This window comes from Eptatretus burgeri, chromosome 5 (genome assembly GCF_056783735.1).
Source record: "Eptatretus burgeri isolate ZD-2024b chromosome 5, Ebu_testis_v1, whole genome shotgun sequence".
Classification (NCBI taxonomy): Eukaryota; Metazoa; Chordata; class Myxini; order Myxiniformes; family Myxinidae; genus Eptatretus; species Eptatretus burgeri.
Genome location: NC_140965.1, coordinates 3,398,691 through 3,418,690, shown reverse-complemented (window position 1 = coordinate 3,418,690; position 20,000 = coordinate 3,398,691). Strand labels below are relative to the sequence as shown.

General features: G+C 46.5%; 1 pseudogene across 1 annotated transcript in view; it reads right to left on the bottom strand.

The window, feature by feature from the left end:
- Nucleotides 1-525: 525 nt before the first annotated feature.
- LOC147025715 (uncharacterized) overlaps nt 526-20,000 on the bottom strand; it is a 107,708-nt pseudogene continuing 88,233 nt past the window's right edge. The window contains exon 18 of the transcript XR_015057970.1: nt 526-20,000. This exon is cut by the window's right edge and continues 1,149 nt beyond it. The product of XR_015057970.1 is annotated as an uncharacterized LOC147025715 (transcript).

Sequence of the window (20,000 nt, the reverse complement as noted above, 5' to 3'; positions counted from 1 at the left end):
TATATATATATATATATATATATATATATATATATATATATATATTGTTGCGAATTCGCGCCCGCCGGCGTGCGATCGGCCACGTAACTCGAATCGCGGCACGTCACCCACCGGACGGACAATTCAGTCGTGACCCTCCGCGAACTATCGCCCGGAGCCAGTCACGGGTGGGGGTTTAACCTCGCCACGATCGTGCCAATTGCCGACCCGAGCAGGATAGGGTTGCTCGCCAAATTCGATCTACCTAAGTACCTGCGCAAGTGGTCGACCGGGCGATTGTACCACGCCACAGGCCGACTCCGGACACGAACCGCTTAAGCGGTTCGTTCCGTATCACAGGGATAACCGAACGGAGTTATCATCGGCCTTGACGGTTCCGATTAATTACCGGGCGTTTTAAGCCCACGACGAATCTCTTACGCGATGCAGGATGGAAAGTCAATAAAAAGGAAGGAGACAAAGCAGAGCGGGAACAGTTCAACAAGCAAGCATTTTATTCACACACACACACACACACACACACACACACACACACACACACACACACACACACACACACACACACACACACACACACACACACACACACACACACACACACAGACACACACACAGACACACGTATTTACAGCCATACAATTATGCAACAAAAGCAAATGCAGAGTTAAAACCGACTATCCGCGTACACAGGCAACACTTACACAGTTCTACTTGAAAGATGGCGCCACCACAAGCATTTACGCAAAAAGCAAAGGAAGAAAGCCACCCTCACAGACAAGGAGGCAGACAGGCCCGTAGACCAAATGTACGTGAATCCTGGAGGATCGGCCAGGTCCACGAGACCGGGGAGGTCTTACCCGTGTCCTCGTGACGCGATGGCGGGCAAGCCGCAATGTTCGCGCCGCTGCGCCTCGACTCCGTGCCCTGGCGTGGTCGGCGAGTCCTCTCCGGCGTGCTCCGCGCGAGCGGTCCCGTTGGCACCACGTTTAGGGTGGGGGGGGGGGAAACAGGGACCCCCTCGGCACTATCTCAGCGCGAATGGGGGGGGGGGGGAAATCGTTGATGCTCAGGGAGGGGGGTATGGCTGGTCGGCCTGGATCTCACGACGAGTCGAGCGACCCCCACACCGTGACCTCGTCGCTGTCCGCAGTCTTCCCTGCAACTCCTCCGCAACTTCTCTCCAAGCTCGACTCACCCTCTCTCAGTTCCACTCAGCTCTGCCCCGCTCTTCTCCCAACTCACGATCCCAACTCACACTTCCAACTCACCCTGACAACTCACGCTTTGCCCGGCTCTTCTCCCAACTCACGCTTAGCTCTACCAGTTGCACACTCTCCTTGCAAGTTGCCTTGCGCTCGTCTCTTTATAGGTCTCAGGAGGAGCCGATATGCAAATATGAGGATCAAAACGCGATTGGAGGCGGGGCCACGCCACCCTCTGTTCAGCCATTGGTCGGGCAAAAAGGGGCGTGAACCTCCCTTGATCCGCATATCTGCATAAACGGACTTCACATATAAGCGCTTGGAGGCGGGGCCAAGCCGCCTCGCATTCGCCCATTGGTCAGAGGGGAAGTGGGCGTGAAGCATTTTGGATCCGAATTTTCCCCTTGGAAAGGCCGCCATTCGCGCTCGCGGCTCGGTGAGTTTGGCACCAATCGCCGAACGGGCCCTAGACAGCCCAACTTTCAGTGTTCACAGGTGGTGCGGTTGTTGGTTGTGAAGGAGAGAGGCGAAGGTGGTGGAGGGTTTTCGGTGGTGGTTTGATGGTTATGGTGTCGTTTCGGAATGGCGGTGAAGCGATGTTTGTGGGATGGAGTTGTGAAGGTAAGGGTAGTGGCTGTTTGCGTTGTTGGCGGCTTAATGGTCGAAAATAACAATAGAGAAAGAAAAAATGGCTAACTCAAAGCGTCGCAGCCTGGATGAATCACACATATTCCCTCTATACAACGGGTTTGGGATAACTACACATGGACTTACCGAGAAATCTCACCTGAGGACTCTTTATGGTGTAATGCGAATTTCCACAACCGTAACAATATATATATATATATATATATATATATATATATATATATATATATATATATATATATATATATATATATATATATATATATATATATATTTACTTCAAGCAAGCAAGGCTATGTTCCCTCCTTCATCGATACACAAGAAAATGTGAACTTTCCAAAGCATTAAACTTCTGGTAAACTCAAAGGAAATCTGCTAAATAAACGGACATTTCAAAAAAAGAAAAAGTTATAACATTTGCACGGACCCCAAACCGATGTACCACGTGACACGTGCACAGACGAGCAGGCAAGCTGGCGGATTATCTGCAATGTACATATCACGGGCGACAAGGCTATGTTCCCTCCTTTTCCATAGACACACAAGAAAATGTGAAATTTGCAAAGCATTAAAATTATCTTTTTCTACTGTTTGGGGAATGATATTGAGTAAACAAGAAATTTAGGAATGTGCCAAAATTAACCAGCTTCATTGAGCTGTAAGATTTAATGCATTCACTGCTAGACCTCACACCCTGTCCCCAGAGGGACTGCCTATCCATAGCATCTGCCAGGTCTGTGTATATTTTCCGAGGTTTCGCGAGGTGCTCCACAGGGAATCAAAGCAAATGTGGTAAAAAAACAAAAAATGAACGTTTAAGAAAAAGTTATAATGTTTGCACGGACCCCAAACTGATGTACTACGTGACGTGTGCACAGACAAGCAGGCAAGATGGCGGATGACCTGCAATGTTTATTTCACGGGCGATTGAACTTTGAGATGTCTCCAGGGTTGTTCTGCATTAAGTTGCAACTCTTTTGTGGAGAAAGGTATTATTTGAACGAATTCATTAACTGCTGCGTGAGCGGTGAAGACCGGCTTTAAAGTTAAAGGGATCCTATTTGATATGCAGCAACAGCCTGGCCAACCGTTCCTAATCAACCATTTATTTTGAGTGCTTCCATGAGTGCTTAAGCCACTTGCCAAATGCTTTACAGTCGATAGCGATACCGCACTACATCCTTCTGAATGAATCAGTCAATCATTGCGGATGCATTTGCCTGTCACGTCACCCTGAGCGACTGGCTCGTGCTCCGTCGCCCTGAGCGACTGGCTCGTGCTCCGTCGCCCTGAGCGACTGGCTTGTGCTCCGTCGCCCTGAGCGACTGGCTTGTGCTCCGTCGCCCTGAGAGAGTTGCTGTGAAATAACACCCAATTTCCGAGCCGCTAGCTGTATTTACGTGTTTTCTAAATTAGCGAACCAAATATTTTTTCCACACGTCACACGCAGCTGTTTTTAAAGATTAATGTTGTGAACATATCCCTGAAACGTCTATATAAATGCAATGTTGTTCTTCGGTGAAAGCTACTCATGGTTTTTGGGTTGTTGCCGATATCAGCCATGCGTGGGTGTGTTTTTAAAGCATGATATTCTCATTCTCGTTGTGTGTGTGTGTGTGTGTGTGTGTGTGTGTGTGTGTGTGTGTGTGTGTGTGTGTGTGTGTGTGTGTGTGTGTGTGTGTGTGTGTGTGTGTGTGTGTATACAGTGCAGCACCCTCCCTCCCACACCTTTCTCTGGACATAGCTGGACGGTGGTTATATCTGGACAGTATTTGTCCCAGGACTCGTGCGGGCGGTAATTAACGCTCCACCACACATCTGCATTCCCTTTCTCTCACCTCCCATAGTCTTCCCTTCCCCCACCTCGTCTCAATTTCCCACCCCTCTTCACTCCACCTCCCTCCTCTCTCTCCACCTTCCTCCCTCTTTTTCTCCCTCCCCCCTTTGGTATTCCCATCAGCGAAGCGACGGGTGGTATTTGCTTGTCATTGATAATGTCTACATTCAGCCAAAGCTGAACTGTGGAGAGCAACCACCACCTGGACACCTTTTCATCTCCAAAGGCGTTTGTCAACATGAACTATGCACCATCTACAACTGTGGCTGCTAATTGCCTTTAAACCAGATGTCAGGCTCTGATATTAGTGAACCCAACATCATGTACCACAATAAGTCATTGCTGTGGACCGTCAGGATGGCCGAGAGTAATGCACACTCCCCTCCAAGCTGTCTTACCTGGGTCCAAATCCCAACCCAGGTATGAACTACAATTTCTGTGTTTCACAGGCAGGTTGATTCCTCAAGGTGTGTGCCGTGTCTAAGATGGATGTCAAATTGGGTGTTCCATCTGCCGGCATTAGTTAGTGGACGTTAAAGATCCCACTGTGTCATTTGTCGTTCACCAGTCGGCGGTCTCCTTGGGTTAACCTGAGGCGGTTCCTTCAAGTGCGTGTCTGGAATGTCCTATCCCTAAGAGAGGACGATCACCTGTCTCTGGTATCATCTGAACATCGGTATTGCAGCACCATCTGAGGTTCGGAGACCGCATAGCGGCGAGATTGTTGTGGGTGGTTACACTTACTATTGGTCTCGTCGCTCTGATGGTTACCCTGCCCATGAAGATGCTGTAGCTGTGTCCAATAAGCTGACTCCAATGATAATTGAGGAAACACCAGTCAACGAGCGTATTACGAGAGGAAGGATTAGTCACTCCTTGGGTGTCATTTCCCTGGTCTCTGGAAATGCTCTGACTGGCTGGTTCACTTACTGGCCTAAACTTAGGTTGGCTGGTTCATGGTTTCAGCGCCCAGAGGCTCATCGCTGGACTTGGTATTCAATGCAGGTAATGGGGCAAAGGAGATTGACCATGTGCTCATTGATGGATGCTGGAAGATGATCCAGAACTGCAAGATCGACCGGAGTGCTCAGTTCCTCAATACCTACCACAGGCTTGTTTTTAGCAACTCTGAAGCTGCAGCTTAAATCTGGGAGAATGGTACCATCCCAGCCTCAGCTGGATGTTTGCAAGCTCAAGGATGAGAGGGTAGCTCAGGAGTTTACGAACAGTCTGAGTGGGGATTTGGGGGGTCTGGGTGCTTTGGGGGATCCTGAAGAGTTGTGGAGTACCATCAAGACCACCATCCTTGATGTTGCTGGTGGATGTCTTGGAACACACCGGAGGGTGAAGAAGAATTGTCTCACAAGGGATAATGGAGTCACAGGGCCAGGCTTAATGGCAGAGTTGAGCTGTTCATGGAGTTGAGGCTAAAAACTAGACGTGCACGAAGGGTGGACAAGGAGGCCTATTTGTGAGGAATCTGTGAGGGGGTAGAGCATCATCTGTGGTCAAGTGATTTTAATCTTGCTTACAGGGGAATTCACGCATTGCGTTCCTCCATGTCTGTCCCTTGCTGTCCTGCAGTTAGAGCGGAGGATGGTAGGCTCTTGACAGAGGAGTCCGAAGTGAAGGCCTGCTGGGCCAGTTACTTTGAGTGGCTGATCCAGGCTGATATCCAGGTACCAGGCTGATCCAACAGCTGTCGAGTTGGATGTCAGGGGTGTTACTATCCCTATTGCTGACCGTCAAATCAACTGTGGTCCACCTTCGTTTGTGGAAACAGGCTATGGTGAACTGGTTGAAATGGTTGTAAAGCTCCTGGGATATGTGGAATCCATGCCGAACTTCTCAAGGCAGGTGGAAATGCTGTACTCGTGTCGTTGCATGCAGTTTTGTGCTCTGCCTGGAACACAGGCACCATCCCAAATAACTGGAAAAGGAAGGGTGATTGCCAGGACTGCAATAACGACCGAGGGGTGACTCTGCTCTCAGTGCTGGGCAAGGTCTTTGCTCAGATAACTATTGATAGGGTTCGCCACCATTTGCTTGTGCACCAGCGTCCAGAGCAGTCAGGCTTTACACCAAAGAGGTTGTGGAAGAAAAAATAATTATATTCATTTATTATCAATTGCATTCACTTGTTGTGGTGTATTCACTTGTTGTTGATGGTACTTTTATTAATTGAACGCAGTAATAAACTAGAAGGCCACTCGATAGAGCACATACCTTCACCACCTAATGCCTGATCCACGAAATTGCCGTGTGTCAAGTTTCAATTTTTTTCCTTGGTGCACGTTCAGACATACATAGGTCCAAAGTTTTTTTCCAGGATGGCTGCCACACCACGTGACCAATGACATCATCATTATCCATAAAACATTCCACTTGAGTAGTCGCTCCTATGGTGAAAATTGTCTCCATCCTACGAGCGGTTGTGGAGAAAAACGCTAAAGTTCTGTGTTGACAAACAGATAGACAGAAACAATTATACAAACAACTAGAAGGGCACTCGGTAGAGCGCGTACCTCTGCCACATAATGCCTGATCCACGAGAACATTTTGGGCCCAACACATTTTTGAAACTTCATGCTATGCAGTACGATATCGTTTTTGGCCCCATCTCTCATTGGTGAAAAATCACTTGAAAAATTGGAGTAGTCAGATCCAGATATTCACCAAAAGCTAATCAGTTTGACCTTGTCACACACCGAACCAGTCCACAAAATTTCATCTGGATCTGTCCACAACCTTTTGAGATATCCTGTACACAAACAAACAAACAAACAGCCAAACAAACAGAAAGGGGTGATATAACCTCCTTCACCTTAGGTGGTGGAAGTAATACGGTCTTACTTTTGTAACCCCTCTCTGACAGTTTTTTGACCTCCATAGTGATATAAATGAATATACAAGTAAAGTCGAATTGTATCTTTCTAAATCTTACGTGCTTTTATCTCACTGAAATACATATAAACCAAGACTAGTATCTCCAATGTTTAAATGGAACTGCCCAGCTGTTGAAGAGAAGAACACCTTGCTGCTGGCTACCGAGAAGAGGCGCTCACTGTCGAGCAGAAATTCAATAACTCTATTGGCTTTTGATGGCAAAGGTCTTGCGAGCTGCATGAAAACAGGCTGGGTGTTTTGAGAATGCATGTTCAAAATACTGACCTCATGTATCCCTCCACCCTCTCTCTGCCTTTCCTCCCCAAACTCATCATCCTTTCTTCAAGGTGAAAACTGCAAACTTTTGCCATGAGTGCGTTATTCTTTCCCTCCCACCCAAAGTGGCCATGTATTGCAGTTCTGAGTTATTTTGCCTTGTGCCCATCAGCACTTCCCATAGTTGAATTGCCAAATGGCTCACCCTCCCATGTTTTGGCTGCTAAACAAGTAGAAGAGGAATTACTTTGGAATCCTTGTTACTGAAGTTAATTGAATCCAATTCAATGTTCTTCCTCCATATATACTTAATTAAAGATTCTCTTATGTATGCTGAACCATCGTGGAAATTCAGTTATTTTCCACCAAAGAGGTCAACGATTGACCGTATCCTTGCTTCTCACCGAACACAGACGAGAGAGTTTCGGCAGGGGCTGCTTGCAGCCTATGTTGATCACTGTAAAGCCTCCGATTCAGTGAATCGGGATGCCCTCTGGAGGATTCTTGGTCTTTGTGGAGTGCCACCAAAACTGATCAATCTGATGTCTGAACTATACTTGGTACTGAGAGTTCTGTGAGATGTGGTGAGACCATCTCTGATTTATTTGCAGTTGTTACTGGAGTTCATCAGGGGTGTGTACCCCCCCCCCCCCACACTTTTCAGCGCTTGTATGGACTGGATTCTGGGTTGGATGTCGGAGAAATCATGCTGCGGTGCATCGTTTGGGAACGTCAAGATCTCTGACCTTGATTTCACAGATGATGCAGTCATCTTTGCGGAGACTCTGGATATCCTTTTGTGGGCCCTCGGGGTGCCGAATGAGGAGTTGGAGGTGCTGGGATTACGGGTTTCCTGGGTCAAAACTAAGATCCAGGCTTTCAATGACGTATTGGATGCTACTATCCTGTCTGTACCTGTTTGTGGTGAGGATGTTGAGGTCGTGGAGAGATTCACTTACCTTAAGGCCCTGTCACACCTTGACAATTTCACCAACTTATGCCTGACGTGTGCAAAATTGGGCTAAAACGCCGGCACACGTCGAATACGTTATGGGTAAGTTTGTATACGTTAAGAGCACGCTGGCATACATCGTAGTACGCTGTTATACATCGTAGAATGCTGGCATACGTCGTAGTACGCTGGCAAACGTCGTCGTTCACCGAGCTGTTAGACAAATTTTCCATGCTTAAAATTTCCCGACGTATGCCAGCGTATGACTCACACATTCCCCATAATGCTGGCCATAAGTTGTAGGCACATTACGCGATCGTTGACACACGTTACTTGTAAGTCACTCATAAGTCGAAACACGTCGAGGTAATGTTTAGCGTACCCGAAACTTATTTCTAACCTATGAGCAACGTGTTGTAGGCACGTTACGCGATCGTCGACACACGTTACTTGCAAGGTACTCATAAGTCGAAACACATCAATGTAATGGTTAGCGTCAGTGTTCCAGACTCCCTGGTTTTTTTATTTTTATTTTTCTTCGGTATGACGGTCATGTTGACACTTCGATTTCTAGTGCGGTTATAATATAATATAATTAAAAGGCTGCCGCTCAACGATTTAAATCATCACCGTCATACCGAAGAAAAAACAAAACAGGGAGTCTGGAACACTGACGCTAAACATTACCTTGACGTGTTTCGACTTATGAGTAACGTACAAGTAACATATGTCGACGTGTGTCAACGATCGCGTAGCATGCCTACAGCTTATGCCAGCGTATACGGAATGTGTGTCGTACGTCGAGAAATTTTCAACATGCTGAAAATTTCTCGACGTACAATGACGTATGCCAGCGTACTAAGACGTATGCCAGCGTGCTCTTAACGTATACAAAACTTACCCATAACCTATTCGACGTGTGCCAGCTTGGTTCGGCAAATTTTTCAGACGTCGGCATATGCTAGCTAAAACGTCAAGGTGTGACAGTGGTTTCACACTTCGATGTCGAGTGCGGTTATGATTTGAATCGTCGAGCCGCAGTCTATGAATAGCCTACGCCACGTGATCGTCGCGATACGCTGCCGCACGCTATGCATAAGTTAGACTATCGTTGGGCATAGGTTGTGAACGCCGACAACACGCTCAGCATTCGTTGGTATAAGTTATCTATATGTGATTAAAACATTCGGTGTATGTTACTAACACGTTATACATATGTCCAACACGTTATTATATGCCCAAAAATAAAAAAACCCATCAATAGTTCAGCGTACGTCAGTGTTTTACATACATTTTGATACGTTGCCATACGCTGGCTAAAACGTCAAGGTGTGACAGCAGCTTTAGCAGTGATATTCATGTCTCTGCTGGCTGTGAACCAGAGGTCAACAGACGTCTGTGGCGGGCCTGGGGAGTCATGGATTCACTGGAACATGGGGTGTGGCGCTGCCGGTACCTGTGCGGGAGGACGAAAGTCCGAGTCTTCAGGTCCTTGGTGCTTCCAGTGTTGCTCTATGGATGTGAGACTTGGACTCTAACCAGGGATCTGAGATGGACACTTAATTCCTTTGGTACCAGGTCTCTTCGGAGAATCCTTGGCTATCGTTGGTCAGACTTTGTGTCCAACGAGCGGTTGCTGAGAGAGACTCAAATGAGATTCGTTACCTGCATAATCCGTGAGCGTCAGCTGTGGCTGTATGGACATGTGGCTCGTTTCCTTGACACTGATCTTGTTCACAAGATTCTCTCAGGGAGGGAGCCTCGTGAATGGAGGAGGCCAACGGGCCGACCACATACCTCGTGTTTGCAGCAGGTTTATCAGCATCTCAAGGAGATGGGTGGGTCAGGCATCTGCCTGGGGGATGGCCAGACGGAGGCCCCTTGTGTACCGACAGAAAGTGGACGCAGCGACTCGCTGTTACAGCGCATCCTCCCATACTTGACCTGACCTGATCTTTTTTCCAGATATGTAGACAGTTCTACAGCAGCCCATCTGCCAGACTTGGATATAATGGTAAAATAAGGTAAGATTGCTGCAGAATAGACTAAAAATAACAAATAACTGGAATGGCACTCTTCGACGTTGCAGTCACCAGATATGCCTCCGCCCACATGATTACATCATTATACATACTTGCACCAAGTTTCATGCGAAATAATTCTGGCTGCCAGACCATTCATCCGATCAGGTTGAAATAGTAAGCATATATTCCCCACGACTACTGGATCATAACTGCAACGTTTCACGTCGATGTATGAAGTGGTTCAAGATAAATAATTTTTTTAAGATAGTCATTCAATCAATATGGCTGCCAGATCGTGTGACATCAATTATTCGTGAACACCCTGGCATCCCCAAGGCTTGGGTAACATGTGGGTGAAGTTTCCCATCCATCTGTCAAGCCGTTCTGGAGAAGAATATTTTAAAATGTTTATTCTTCAAAAAATCAAAGCTGCAAAACCATGTTATCGATGACATCATCAATCCCCCTCCCCCACACAATTTAGCCCGAGATGACCCCAAAACTTTCAAACTGATCAGGTAAAGTGTTGGACGTATGCAATTATGACGTCACGACAAAGCCACCTGTGACATCATGAAACAAGTTTGATTTAAATCCCTGAACCTGGATTCAAAATATGAAATAATTCTGGCTGCCAAATAATGTGCCCGATCCAGTTGAAATTTCAAACACATATTCCCCATGTCTGCTAGATCATAATTGTCACATTTCATGTTGATTGATGAAGCAGTTCAAGAGAAATCATTTTTCAAAGATTTTCCTTCAATCCAATATGGCCACCACAGCATGTGGCCTCTTAACTCTTTGTGAACACTCTGGTATCCACAAGGCTTGGGGAACATGTGGGTGAAGTTCCCCTTCAATCTGTCAAGATGTTGTGGAGAAGATCTTTTTTTTTAATTCGAGGGTAAATCCAATATTTCGGCCAAACCATGTGACCTATTGTTACGAATCTGGAAGCCATGAGCACTCAACATACAGGTCCTATATCTCAGTTATTTCAATAAGTAAATGTGGATAGATAGTTCCCCGTCCCTCGTTTATTGGGTAATTAAATGTTCATGCGCTGCGGAGTTACTGTATTTTGATAGTCAGGGTTTTTCTTTTATTTTAAATCAACCATAACAACAGCAGCAGCATTCACCCCTCACCTTCACCTCGCTTCCTCACACTGACGCCATGGCCTACGTGCATGTCGGCACGTACGTGGGCGGAGTCCAATGTGCCAGGCGGGGTTTATTTGAGGCATTGGCATCTTGGATTTCACTCCAAATACAGGCATGGCGCCCCTCTCAACCAATCGGAGGGGTGCGAGCGAGATTGCCGTCGGACAGCCAATGAGAGAGGGCCATGCCTGAACGGACGGAGCCGGAGAGAAAGAAAGGAAAGGAGAGCCGAGGATAAGTGCGGCGGATCTGCTGGAAAGAGAAGAGAGTTTTGGTTGTCGGGACGATCGCTGAGCGGAGCTCTGGACTTTGATCGCTCTCGCTGGCGCCTGGTTCTTCAGGCCGTTTCTTCGAGCGCTTGTTCTGGGCTCTGCTCGTCCTGTCGCTGGTGCCTGGTTCTTCGGACCGCATCTCGACGCTGGCGCCTGGTTCTCCGGACCGCATCTCGACGCTGGCGCCTGGTTCTCCGGACCGCATCTCGACGCTGGCCTGGTTCGCTCGTGTCAGCCAAACCACACGAGGTGGACAGGTCCATGTCCTTCTGGGTGTGTGTGTGTGTGTGTGTGTGTGTGTGTGTGTGTGTGTGTGTGTGTGTGTGTGTGTGTGTGTGTGTGTGTGTGTGTGTGTCGGTGGGCCCATCTTTAAGTAGTAAATTGTTAAGCGCCTTTGCTGTACATTATTTGCCTTGCATCTTTTATTAGTTGTGATAACTCTGCCCTTACGTGCTTCCCTCCTTCCCCCCTTCCCCACCTACTGTTAATAAATACCCTATTTGTTAAATGTATCAGCTCGTTTTTGTGTTTCTTTTATTGGTTTAATATGGTGCGTGTTGGGGAATCAGAAAGGCCGTTGTTGCCGTTTGGACTGACAGATCTCGGTAACCATCCGCTCGGGTTACGCACGGTTCGAGCACGCCACTGGCTCTTTCCGCTCGAGCTCCGCCGAGGGAGAATTTCCCCGGTAGTTTGGACGACGTGGGTATTTAGGTAAATTGAAATTGGCAATCGACCGTATCCCACGTGGCCGACTTATTGGCGATCTTCGGTCCGATAAGGGACCCGTCGGCTCTGGAGTTATCCGGGGTGACGACCTATAAATTCCGGGTGTTCGGCAGAGTCGACCCTACTGCTCCACCTAGCGGTCGTGCTCGCAACCGATCCCCGGCCCGCAACACTATGACATCCTAGATGGAGAACTTTTTGTTCCTCATGGATAGACTAGAATACCTGTAAAGTTTCACCTCGATCTGTTCAGCCCTTTCAAAGAAGAATTTTGAAAGTTTGTATGTGAAAAACAATATGGCTGCCGAACCATGTGACCAATGGTGTCATCAAAAAAATTTTAAACATACGATTTAGCCCAAGATAACCCTCAAAAAATTTCATACTGTGCGAATAAAGCGTTCGACATATGCAAGTATGACGTCATAACGAAGCCACCGATGACATAAAAAAACCCAAAAACATCTCATTTGTTTCCCATGGGGAGTAATTCATATCGGCCAAGTTTCAATTTCTTCCATGGAGCAATTTCAGAGATGGAGGTCCCAAGTTTTTCCTTTTTTCCAACATGGCTGCCACACCACGTGACCTATGACATCACAATTATCATAAAAACATTCTACATGAGTAGTCGCTCCTATGGTGAAAATTTTGTGTCAACCGGATACGCTGTTGCAGAGAAAAGAGAAAATTAGCATGGACAGGCGTACCGACATACAGACAACCCAAAAACAATGCCACCGGAAGCGTCAGGAGAATCGCAACCCGAATTACGAACTTGACAATGGCTACAACGTGAAGTGTCCATCAATTGTTAGAAAAATGATGGGTAAATTATTCATCAATCATCTCTTAATGAGTGTTAACCCAAGTGTTTGAAACCCCTATGAGCAAAAATCAGAATCAGATATAGAGGTAGCCTCCCCTTTTATCCTCACCCTCATGTCTGTCTCCCCCCCCCCATATTCCCTCTGTGTTTAATTATTAAATCACTCCCGTTGTCCTTTCATACCAAACAAATACACTTCAACGTAGCATGTCCACATGAGCTGGTACAAACCTCTCAGACACACTTTGACAAATGGACTCTCCACATGTGCTCCTTCAGTGCTGCGAGAGCACATACGTGACTCGCAGAGCGGGGGGTTGGGTTTGGAGGGGGTAGGTGCACCTGTTGCTTTCAAAAGGTGGCGAGGTGCACCTGTTGCTTTCAAAAGGTGGCGAGGTGCATCTGCTCTTTCAAAAGGTTGCGAGGTGCACCTCTTGGGGAAGCAGAGGCACTGGCTTTCAATTGAGAGTACACATGCAGAGGAACAGACATAGCACAGGAGCGAGAGACGGGGACGCCGCAGCGAGCCAGTGCAGAACAAGAGCAGAATTATGCGAAGCAGACACCAGATACAGTGGGAGAACTATGGAGACCCAAGGGTGACGTAGCTAGACCGAGAGGGTTGCCGGCATGCCAGACAAGACACACCACCAGCAGAAATGGGTCTGAAGTCGTGTCTGCACTGAAGCATCCTTGGCGTCTCTGCCGATGTACAAGACCAGCCAATGCCGTGCTTCCTGAAGCTTCACCAGGGAGGACCACACGTACAGTCAACTCTCCTGTTTGTCTTGTGTCCCTGAACAAGTCTGTCCATGTTATGAATCGTGTTGAGATGAGCCGTTACTGAAACCATCCAGTTTAAGTAGGCCGATCAAACATCTCTGTCCCATTTGTATTCATGTTCACTTCCTGTGGCCCCCTCCCCATTACATACAGTATGTTGCTTTTAAAGAGAGTAATGTATTTTAAGCTGCAGTATTATCCTGCAGCATAACAAAATGGCCTGTAAAAATGTATGCGAGTGCTGATACCGCCACGTGGTTATGCTGATAAAATCGAACCACCGTTCAGGAAATATCCGTGGCAGGGTGCCTCCACTCGGCATGTTGCAAGTTAATCTCTGGTGGTCTCACCTCGCCCGTTATGGACACAGAGGCCGTTACAATATGTATTCCTCATTCCCATTACCCAAATACTTTTCTCAATCACATGTGTGGCATAGTTTGCTCACAAATACAGAATTGGGGATGCATTGCAGTGTGTTCCCACAATGTGATGCCCAGACTTGTAATATTTTGCGCCATGCAAAGCAGCTCGTGAAATAGCCAAATCACAACAAACTCAAATCGACATGACCAAGTTCAGGAAATACTTATTGAAGCATTGAAGTTGGTTTTATCGAAATCGGATTCGTGAGAAGAAAGTTGAGAATAGAAATGTTTACACCACATTATTTAACACATAGAATTACATATTCGTACCGAGCTGTTATCTTTTTGTCCGGTTAGAAGCGGTGTGCAAAAAGCGTGTTTGGATGGTGGAGGTGGCGACACAAGTAACAATTGTGTTGTACAGAACAATCCGTAGGTTGAATAAAATTTAAAAGAATCCATAGACTCAAACAACACACAGAAACAAAAGCTTTGTGTGTTGTACAGAATAATTAATGAACCCTAAGTATTCATTCTCCAATAATAAATAGGGGGTTAGCTTCACTTTTGTCCAACCCCCACGTTGTGTGGCGAACAAGATGTAATAAAAAGGTTTTTTTTTCGTTTTTTAAGTTAATTTTTAAAATCAATTCTATAATATACTGATAGAATCACATCATCGTCAATAAATATAACATCACGAAGAATATAAGGAAGTAAAGATTTAAAATAAATGGAATGAGTGAAGTTGATGGCACACCATCACAGATCCCCATGCTTCCCACCCTAAACCAAAGTTGAAAGATGGCAAAAAAGCTCAATCAGGAATGACCCAATATCAAATTTTGAGTGAAAAAAAACAAACAAAGCATTTTGACCCCTCTGACACAAAGTCCCCACTCCCTGGGACATGAACTGGGGGTCAAATCCAAAAAATAAATAAACAAGCCGGTAGGCGACGAGGGATTCGCGAGGATCGAAGCGCTGGATACGATGCTTTTCATTCTGACTGATCCACCAACGAAGATTCATTTCCAAGACGTATTGGTTCACATACAATTGTTCCTCTGCCTGGCAAGATTTTTCCTATTGCGTATTTTGCCAACTGGCACTCCTCATAAAAAATGACGGTAAATAGACACCCTATTTTTGAAGGACTACAATTTGAAAAATAATCGGTTTGCTGGTTTGTGCTGTGGAGCCTTGCGTTGCGCACGCGCGCGCACACGCACACGCACACACACTGATAAACTTCTCTCAATGCTCTTGTTTGACCACACCTCCTGAGCCACACAATATTTTTCTTAAGCCACGCCCACTTTTCATAAGCCACGCCCACTTTCCTACACCACGCCCACTTTTCTTCAACCACGTCCACTTTCCCTAAGCCCCTCATAAAAAATGACGGTGAATAGACACCCAATTTTTGAAGGACTACCATTTGAAAAATAAAACGTCAATCAAAAATCGGCTTGAGTAAAATTTTCTAAATATCTCGAAGTGTTTAATTCCGAAGTCTCGCTTCTCTACATTCAAAACTGAAGGACAAGTATTGAAAATACTGTACGCGGTTATTCGGCCGCTGTACAGTAACGGGTGATTGCTGGGTAACGAAATTCAAACGCGCACATTCCCAAACAAATACTGCACATGTTGGCAAAGTTTCATCGAAATTGGTTCGCTGGTTTGTGCTGTGGAGCCTCGCGTTGCGCGCGCACGCACGCACGCACACCGACAATAAGGGATATCTAGCATATATAGCGAATCCAATAAACATGACATATTTGACATGTCCCCCAATGCTGATTACATATTCAAAGTTAAATTTAAATTGTTTTAAAATGGGCCCGTAATTGCATTTTTTGGTATTTCACCTTTTGACCCTGCCCCAGGAGTCGGGGCTCTGTCCATCACACTATCTCCTAAATGGTTGTGTATAAATTCACCAAACTTGGTGGTTATGATCACCATGCGGCAAAGAAGGTGTGAGAGCAGCATCATGTTTAGCCCTGAAATCTGGGCAAGGTCAAATACCAAATAAAAATTCAATTACAGGCACATTTTAAAACAAGGGGTGGGGTGTTGGGGCCATAGGGGTCAAAACATGAAAAAAAATATTACACTCAAAATTTTATGTTGAGTCATTCCTGATGGAACTTTTTGCCATTTTTAAACTTTTCTGGAGGTGGGAAGTGTCGGTATTTGCGATGGCACGCTATCGACTTCACTCTAATTTAGAATTGCTAGTTATTCAAAAACAATCAGGTATCATACCCTTCAAAATCTGTTGTTGTTCATATGCCAACATCTTGAACAATCTTCTACATGAGTCGGTCTTAACCTTGGGTGTGAAACATCATTTCTGGGGGTGTGTGAAACATGCTGGTTGGTTCAATTACAAAGTTACTAAAGGAGTGTGAAGAATCTAATTGTAACACCCTGTCCTAACGCATACATTTTTGACAAAGGGTCTGAAAAACTTAAACTTTTTTTTTTAAATATACAATGGCGAGGCTCACATAAGAGCCAACAAACACACAGAACATATTGTTACGAATCTGGAAACCATTCGCATTCACACATACAGTTGACCCAAAGTTTAGTTATTTCGTTAAGTGTATGTGGATTGTTAGAATTCCTCCCTTATGTCTAATGGGAATTTCATGTGTGCGCTGCGGGTTTCTTTTATAGTCAGGTTTCTTAAGTCTTGAAATAGCACAACACCAACAGAACCCTCGCTTAACTCCTCCTCCCACTTTGCGGGCGAACAAGTGCTTCACCCGCTCAGCTTTCACTACACACCACGGCGCCATAACCCACGTGTTCAAGGCTTCGGACGTGGGCGGAGCCCCCTCTCCTCAGGGCCGACTCCGTCCCAGCAAAATGGGATGTTTGCCTTGTCCAATGAGGGGAGGACACCGATCGCCCAACACCCCCCGACCAATCCGGAGGCGAGTTACCTCAGAGCAGATCCCTCCACCCGCGTGGGGGGGAGGTAGGAAAAGAAACGGGGTTGTGTCGGGGGTCGGAGCTCTTTGCTTTTTGGTCTTCGGCCTGCAGTCGTCGTTTGCGGTTTTGGTCTGGTCTGCGGTCTTTTTCGGGTTCCTCGTGGTGGTGATCGTGGCGAAGGTGTTTCGTGGTGCTCGTATCGTCGTTCGTGGCAGCCAGGATCGGGGGCTTGTTGGATTCCGGGCTGTGGGATCGTGGTGGGTTGGAGTCGGAGAAACCGCACGAGGCGGCCAGGTACCTGGCCAGATTCTGACCCCCAGCTGAACTATCCTCCTCGGCTGAAGGGCTGCATAAAGACCCACGAGGTCCATTTCTTTTTGGGTGTGTGTGTCTGTCTGTGGCCAGTCTGCAAGTAGTACTGTTTGAGTGATTCCATTGTACATTTTCCTGCATATTTGTGATTAAGTCTGCTCTGTGTCTCCCTTCCCGATTACTGTAAAATAAATCCCCTGTTAAATGTTCCAGTTCGTCGTCCGCGTTTTCTTTCATTGGCCTAGCATGGTTCGGGTTTGAGTTATAGTGAGGCCGTTTGTACCGTAAATTGTTCATTTGGTCTGGCAGGCTTTGGTAATCTCCGCTCGGTTACGCCGGATCAGAGTCGGTAACAACGACTCGGTTCGGACAAAGTCGGCCGAGGGTATGGCTTCCCCGGTAGACGGTGTGGGTACTTAGAGGTAAATTGGAATTACACAATTAACCCTACCCCAGGCCGTCGAAATATTGGCATCCACGGTCCACTAAGGGACCCGTGACCTTCGGAGTTATCCGAAGGTTACGACCTTCAATTACGGTGTTTGGTGGGAGACGGCCCGACTGCTCCATCTAGCGGTCATCCTCGCCATCGAACCCGGCACCACAACAATATAACAAGGGGAGCAGGAGACAAGAGGGGGGGAGAGGGAAGCACAAAACAGTGGGGACACTACAGGGACATTCAGTAAGGAAAGCATGGAATTTGAAGGAGGTGGGTTTGGGGTAGATTCATGGGGGTACAAAAGATTGTGGTTTTGGATGAGGCAAGATAAGAGGTGGCAGTGAACAGCTGTTTTGAAGACCTGGAGGGAAGAGTGTGAGAACTTGTTCCAAAAGGTGGGGAAAAAGAGGAATGAAAGAATGAAGGTGAGCAGTGATTCTTGATTTTGGTAGTTTTACCAAAAGGGGGTTGCCGACGGACCTTGAGCACCCTGCGGAATTATGGTGGTGACAAATCACAGTGAGAGCAGGGGGAGGGGGGGCAAGACCGGAGAGGAGACAGTAAAAGACAGAAAGACTACCGACCTGCTTGCGGTGTGAGAGTGAGAGGCCCAAAGACTCCGCCTCACCGTTGGAGATACCAATGATTCCAAACGCCTTGGTTTCCATAGCATGAAGCCGAGAAAGGTGAGAGGCAGGAGCACCAGCCCAGAGGGGAGAGCAGTACTCCATCAGGCTGCACATGAAAGCTTTGTATGTGGTAAACTATTCTGAGAACCAAAGGGGTGTGGGCACCAAAAAAAGGTTAAGAACCACTGTTCTACATTGATAAAAATGAAATTTCACAATAATTGACACGGATCCTGCTCCACAATTTGGGTCGATCATATACCCATTCTTTGTCCACATCTTTGTCCTTCATGTCCATTTCTACAGTCACTCCATCTCCTCTTCGCTCTGCCACACTGTCTCTTTCCAGGAGTATCATTCTCATCATACCTCTATCCACATACTCATCCTCTCTCATCGCATGCCACGACCATCTCAATCGACTTACCTGTAACATCTTTGACACTTCAAACCACCTTCACAGTTCATTTGACGCATTTGTTCCTCACACGATCTTCGCACGTTACACCACACAACCATCTCAACATCCTCATCTTAGTCACATCTAATCTTCACGACAAACTTGTCATCGGCCATGTCTGCACCCCGTACCACAGCGCCGGCCTCACTACCGTTCTGCACAGCTTTTCCTTCAATCTCACCAGTAACTTTCTATCACAAAGCACTCCTAAAACCTCCTTCCAGTTACTCCATTCTGGCTGTCCTCATACTCGTATCCCCATCTAACTCACCATATTGCTGCACCACTGACCTTGGGTACTTGAACATCTACACCTTCATCTTTTCCCCCTTTATCAACACTCCATTTCCCCCTACTTCTTCGCTACTCACTGTACATCTCATGTACTACTCTGTCTTTAACTGACAAATCCTCAAGCCCCGATCTTCAAACATGCCTTCCTCCATGCTTCCAGTTTCAATTCTACATCTCCCTCATATTCAGCACACAATACGATGTCATCCACACAAAAAACCTGCCCCATGGTGCCTGTATTCTCACATCAGCTGTCACAACATCCATCACAATAACAAACAAAACATGGGCTCAATGCAGAGCCTTGATGTACCCCACTTCCACCATGAAACTATCCATCACTCCAACACTATTCCTCACTTGTGCAGAGCACCCATTGTACATATCCTGGATCAGCTTCACATACTCTGGCACGAATCTCTCTCTCAAACGGTTCCACAACTCTTGTCACGGCACTCAATCATAGGCCTTTCCAAGTCAATAAGCACCAAGTCCAAGGTTCACCATAAACACCAAATTTTATAAAAGATCGTGGTTCTAAATTAAAGCACAAACATTGAATGGTCCCTCTTTGCTTATTAAGTTAAGTTGTTGGTAGGGTGTTGCAGGTCTGTATTTTTTAAACCAGTGGAATATAATCTTATGGAGTTTTGATGGCCTGGTTTGTGAGGGAAAGCACTGTTCTTCTTCAGGAGCACACTTCGATAAACAGAGGACTGTGTCGGTTTGGTGTTGCATTTAGGTCTTGCTGGTATCTTACGATGGTGCATGGCACGCCTTCAATTCACGTTTCAAGATGGCAGAACAATTTGGGTAAACAGTATGAAAGGCTCTTTGGTGTTCGTCGATTTGGGTCCCAGGGTCCTCACTCCACACTATTTCCCCCACATACTACGCACCCCAAGTATGATATAGAATAAACTCTCAAGCCTACAGGTTGAT